Below are 6,511 nucleotides of genomic sequence, written 5' to 3'. Positions count from 1 at the left end.
TTATGGCTTTGTGACGTATATACTACATATGTGATATATTACTGTACATTGAATATTGTACTTTTAAAAATACATTTTTTAATTATTTTGTCATTGCAGGATAATTAAAATTAATTGCAAAAAGCTAAAATGTTATCTTAAAATAATCACAAAAGTTACAACATCTAAAATAAATACAAACGTTCATATATAATATACATTTTAGCTTAAAATCTTGATGTTGTAAAAAGTTAATGGACATGTGAATTAAGCTCAAATTATTTTCCCCCTCTTACACCATATTGTTGAAATTGGTCTTCCACCTGGCTTTACTGAGAGAAACTCTTGCTCTGAGTCAGTGTTGTTTGGTGTGGTCGTCAGTCCAGCAGGACCCCCGGGCCCCGAGCCGCTGCTGGCGCTGCAGTGTCGTGCTCTGGCCGCTAGAGGGAGGACTTCTGCAACGTCACTCCTGGAATGTACCAATGACATTCTGCCTCAACTCTGACTCCTCCCTCACTTCCGTCTTCCTTTTCTAAATTCTAGGCCACGCACGCAAAAAGAAAGCAAAATGGACAAAAAGCTGTACTGTGAATGTCCAGGTTTAGCTGTTTAATGAATTCTTCTTGCATTTATAGATGTACCAGACGGTTTTATCCAGTGCGACTTACAACTGAGGAGGAATGCAACAAGAGATTAATTTGAACAGGCCTTATCTACACATTATCTGTAATGTCTCTTCTGATGTCTTGACGATATAATTTTAAAACTACCCACTATTTTAGCCAAATAATATATAATGTATGATGAGATTAAAATATTGTGTTTTTGAACCCGCTCTCTATCAAAAGCTTCTTTTCTGTGAGATGCGCCTGCAGTTCCTCCGTCCGCCGTCAGGTGTCGCTCTTACAATGACTCCTCTGTACAGGAATCATGAGGGCTGCATATTTGCGCAGTAAACATTCTGCAGTTCTAGGACTGACGCCAAAACCTAATCCTTAACCATTTTTGAATTTTGTTTGCAACAATAGCTAGCTATTTCTGCCACGACTAGGCTACAATAAGGCATAACAAGCCTTTTTTTATTTTACTCATAACACCTTGTATCCATTTTATTGTTGGGGGAAACGATGCCTTGTTGCTGAGCTGATTTGTTTAAATTACATATCTAAGAAAAAATTGTCTATTTTAAATATGCATTTTTTTTGTTATTGTAATATTTTTAATGTATAGGTTCCTTGAGCACAGCTTAAAATTAATAAAACGTGACAATGCATTTACAGCTCTAGTAAACTTAAAATAGCCACGTGAAGTAACACTGTCTCCTCAGATATCGGTTAAGTTACAAGGCAGCTGGACCAGCAGCGGTGTGTGTGTGTGTGTGTGTGAGGTGAATGCAGGACAGAAACCTCACTGCTCTTTCAATGACCATCACTGTTCCTTAAAACTGAATTAATTTCTGTATGTTGGCGATATATTTCTTAATAACGCATATTTAAAATTAAACTTTATTCTTTGTCAGGGAATATTGCAACTGTAAAAATCCTACTGACTACAAGAAGGGGAAAAATGAAGAGACCATTATATGACTTATGGGTTTAACTAATGAGCATTTGGTAAATTAGAGCTGCAGAGATGAGGGTTCTCGTATGTATCAGCCATATACGAGGTTTGCAGGTTTGTGAGTTTAACAGCAATGTAAGGAAGTTCTTCAGAGCTGTGCTCAAACTGCAGTTATTGGCCACAAACTTCAATCAAGTGAAATGGGTATTCGAAATAAGAACAATGAATCTTTAAGGAAAAATGGAAAGTCCTGGATGTTGATTTCCACTTAATTCCTTTAACCAAATTATTTTTGTTCATAAACAATGAAATATGTTGGAAAGTGAATCTGTTCCGATGGCAAAGGTCCTTATGAGCTCCTCAATATGAACATATTTGTTTCAGAATGTGATGCAATACAAATTAATAACTTTATTTAATTATTTTTCCTTTGAAAAAGAGAAGTAAGAGATTACTCTTAATTTTTCTATTTAAATAGTTACTCCTGATGTAATTGCATTAAATACTGTATAGAACAATTTTATACGAAACAATAGCGGATTATCAAAAATGTATGTTTAATGTTAAAATGTATGTTTTTAATGTAACCTCTCTTTGGTTAAGTCACGCAATTGTTTATTTGAAAAAATTAGAGCAGTTTCAAGTCTATCCTTGTATCATTCAACTGATGGAGGTTTATATGGGATTTAGAAAGTAATAAGTAATACAAATATTTAAAAAAAGAGTAATTAGGACAGTAATCTAATTACACTGTTGAAGATGTCATTAGTACCTGTACTGATTTGTTTAAAGTTGTGTATTATTTTGTCCGTCATCAACATTCATATTTTCCCCATTCAGATCTGTCCTGAAGAACCGGCTTTTTATAGTTGTTGATGTTCTGTGATTGTTTAGCAAAGGAAGGCATGTTTTCTATTGACTAAAATATAGAAAAATTGCAGTCCGTGCTTCTGCTGTGTGGCAGTGTGGATGTCCAAAGCCATTTGTTCTCTTAAAAACATACTTCTACTTATAGTATTTCTTCAAAAAGGCAATGTTTTCTTGTGGAAGAGCACTGGAGAGCAAAAGAAAACAAGTGTATTTAACTTCATAAAAAAAAAAAAAAAACTGGCAAAAATACTTCAAAGTTCTAGTGCCTTGAAATATATTTTGGTTGTTGATTTAAAATAGAGCACTTTCTTGACCGATTGTGTCATTTATTTTGTAATTATCTAGTGCAGAAGAGTACTTAATTCTGCTTTCATGCTGTTAAAATGTGAACAAACAGAACAGAGCGCCAGAGCTGGAAATGAGAAGACATTTTTGCCAGATTATCTGAGAAAGAGAGTGAAGTTTGTTATTGCATGTCTTTCACTATTTGTGTCACGCTTATTCAGTTGTGCTGATTCTCAGTTTTGTTTTCATGGACTTTTAGTTTGTTTTCCTTCATCACATGTGTTCCTTTGTTTGACTTTCCTGCCACTCATCAGTTTCCAGGGACACTCATCTTCATCATCTTCATCACAGTTCACACTCATCTTCATCACGGCTGTTGGTCATTTAGTTCATCACCGTGTGTGTTTAAGTTCCTCAGCTTCACTCTGTGTTTGTTGGTTGATGTTCGTGTCTGTGTTTGTTTCACGCACACCGTTACACCTTCTGTATAATCTTCTTCATCTAGTAACGGTTTTTTTTTGACTGTCTCTCACTAGATGCTGTTGTGTCAGCTGTTGTGCGGCTGGAAAAGTGAGCTACACTGGAGTAACTGACATTCATGCCATTTAGTTTTCCTGCAAAATGAATGATTGTTGTTATACGGAGGCCTTGACCTGCTTTACTCTGCAGATCTTAGTGTTGAGACTAGAGATTTTTACCAACAATCATAATTCATTCACATTATGCACTATTGGTAAAAAAAAAATTGGGATTAGTTAGGTTTTAAGACAATAAAAATGTATCAAAAGTGACAGTTTTGTGACATTTATAATCAACATTAACATTGATTTCTGAATTCCATTACAGGAATATATGTTACATTTTATATATGTGTATATGTGTGTATATGTATTAAAATTGAAAAAATATTTTAAATTGTAATAATATTTCACAGTATTACTGTTTTGAATGTATTTTTTTATTTTTTAAAAATCCAGTGAACATAAGTATGGAAGCTTGTTTATGCGAAGGAATAAAAAATACAAATGATAATTGCTACTTTTTATCTAACAATTCTGACTTTTTTCTTCCAATTCTACGTATGGTCACACTTTAGATTAGGGTCAAATTCTCACTATTAACTAACTATTAACTACGACTTTTGCCTCAATAAACTCATAATTACTGCATTATAGTAAAGGTATTGGATGGGATTAAGGGATGTAGAATATGCAGAATAAGGCACATTATGTGCTTTACAAGTACTAATAAAGAGAGTTTTTATCTCACATTTCTGAGAAGTTGCAATTTCCCATTTTTTTAATCCATGGAGGAAACAAGTCAATATGACATTTAGTCAATAAGTTTTATAAGTCAACCAGAGACTTATAAAATCTCACCGATCCCAAACCTTTGAACTGTAGTGTGTGAATACATATTGAGTCAAGTAAGACCATGAAACTCATTCAAAGGCAAACCTTGACCATATATCATAGTTATAATATAATACTCTTGTACATTAACAAAATGTATACATATATATAACCATATTTCTTTTGTTCAGAATAAACATAATGTAGGTCCAAATATTTTAGTTCGGAGCCACTTTGGTTGTCTTGTAAAGGCCACAGTCACGTCTCTCTCTCTCTCTCTCTCTCTCTCTCTCTCTCTCTCTCTCTCTCTCTCTCTCTCTCTCTCTCTCTCTCTCTCTCTCTCTCTCTCTCTCTCTCCCATCAGGCTTCTACTGTACCTATACCGCTCGCTGTGTGTCTCTCCCTTCCTGCCTCACAAAAGACCCGTCTGTTCTCTGTGCTTTACCCCAGCCACCCCACCCCCTTCCTCAACACCCAAGTGGTACATTCCCTTTCCTCCTCATCCTCCCCCTGGAGTGCGCATCTCATTGTGCAGCTCTTCTCCTCACCTTTAGCTTTAGTTTGGCTACAACGGTGCATTATTACGGTGCAGTGTGCGGATAGTCTGTGCTGAAGACACCTCAAGATGATGTGTTATCTCTGGCTTGACAAACAGACCTGATGTTTCACACATGCTGTAACGCTGAGACGTTTGTCTCTCACAGCTCTGCAGATACAGAAAGATTGACAATGATTGATGCCTTGAGGGTCATACAACTTAATCACTAAGTATATATGTAACCTTTCAATTGTTTAGGGTTGGTAAGATTTTATGAATGTTTGAAAGAAGTCTCTTATGCTCACCAAGGCTACATTTTTGATCTAAAAGATAGTAAAAACTGTAATCTTGTGAAATATCATTACATTGTAAAAATTTTTTTTTAGAATGTTATTTGTTCCTGTGATTCAAAGATTAAGTTTCAGCATCATTACTCCAGTTTTCAGTGTCACATGATCCTTCAGAAATCATTCTGATATGCTGATTTGCTGCTCAAGAAAAATTTCACATTATCAATGTTGAAAACAGTTTTAGGTTTTTGAAGAAACCGCAATACATATTTGTTCAGGTTTCTGTCTTTACTGTAACTTTTGATCAAGTTAATGCATCCTTCCTTGCTAAAAAAAAACAGTAACGCTTTACAGTAAGGTTAGTTAACATCAACTACATTAGTTAACATGAACTTATAATGAACTGCATTTCTACAGCATTTATTAATCTTTGTTAATTCAACATTTTCTAATACATCATTAAAATCAAAAGTTGTATTTGTTAACATTAGTTAAAGCACAGTGAACTAACACGAACAAACAATGAACAGCTGGATTTTTATTAACTAACATAAAAAAATAACAAATACAGTAACAAATGTATTGCTCATGATTAGTTCATGTTAGTTAAATACATTAACTAATGAAACCTTCTAAATGAAATTGAAAATTAATTTGTACAAATGAAACTGTAGTGTGTTACCAAAAACGTACTGACCTCAAAATTTTGAACAGTACTGTAGGCCTACATTTTTTTTGTAAAGTTTTGCGCTGCTAACTTCATGCTTAAAGATCATCACATTCATCATTGTGTGCTTGCCTAAAGCATGCAGCCCTAGGTTGATCCGGAGGGTTTTTGCTGCAATTAGTGTTCTGGAAATTGCTTGTTGTTTTTGTAAAAACCTTCAGCTAAATGACATGTAAACTCTGTTCCAAAAGCCTGACAGATGCCTTGCTGAACACAGAATCTGCACACACAGAACTTCAGAAACTCGACTGAATCTTCAGAAACTCCACTGAATCTTCAGAAACTCGACTGAATCTTCAGAAACTCGACTGAATCTTCAGAAACTCCACTGAATCTTCAGAAACTCGACTGAATCTTCAGAAACTCCACTGAATCTTCAGAAACTCGACTGAATCTTCAGAAACTCCACTGAATCTTCAGAAACTCGACTGAATCTTCAGAAACTCCACTGAATCTTCAGAAACTCCACTGAATCTTCAGAAACTCCACTGAATCTTCAGAAACTCCACTGAATCTTCAGAAACTCGACTGAATCTTCAGAAACTCGACTTAATTTATTAATCTTTGTTAGCATTTAGATTAATAACTCCACTGAATCTTCAGAAACTCGACTGAATCTTCAGAAACTCCACTGAATCTTCAGAAACTCCACTGAATCTTCAGAAACTCGACTGAATCTTCAGAAACTCGACTTAATTTATTAATCTTTGTTAGCATTTAGATTAATAACTCCACTGAATCTTCAGAAACTCGACTGAATCTTCAGAAACTCCACTGAATCTTCAGAAACTCGACTGAATCTTCAGAAACTCCACTGAATCTTCAGAAACTCCACTGAATCTTCAGAAACTCGACTGAATCTTCAGAAACTCGACTGAATCTTCAGAAACTCCACTGAATCTTCAGAAAC

This window comes from Siphateles boraxobius, unplaced genomic scaffold (assembly GCF_051911475.1).
Source record: "Siphateles boraxobius isolate OS27281-9 unplaced genomic scaffold, OSU_SipBor_1 33, whole genome shotgun sequence".
NCBI classification, from domain to species: Eukaryota; Metazoa; Chordata; class Actinopteri; order Cypriniformes; family Leuciscidae; genus Siphateles; species Siphateles boraxobius.
The sequence above is the reverse complement of the archived record's forward strand: the minus strand, read 5'-3'. Positions refer to the sequence as shown.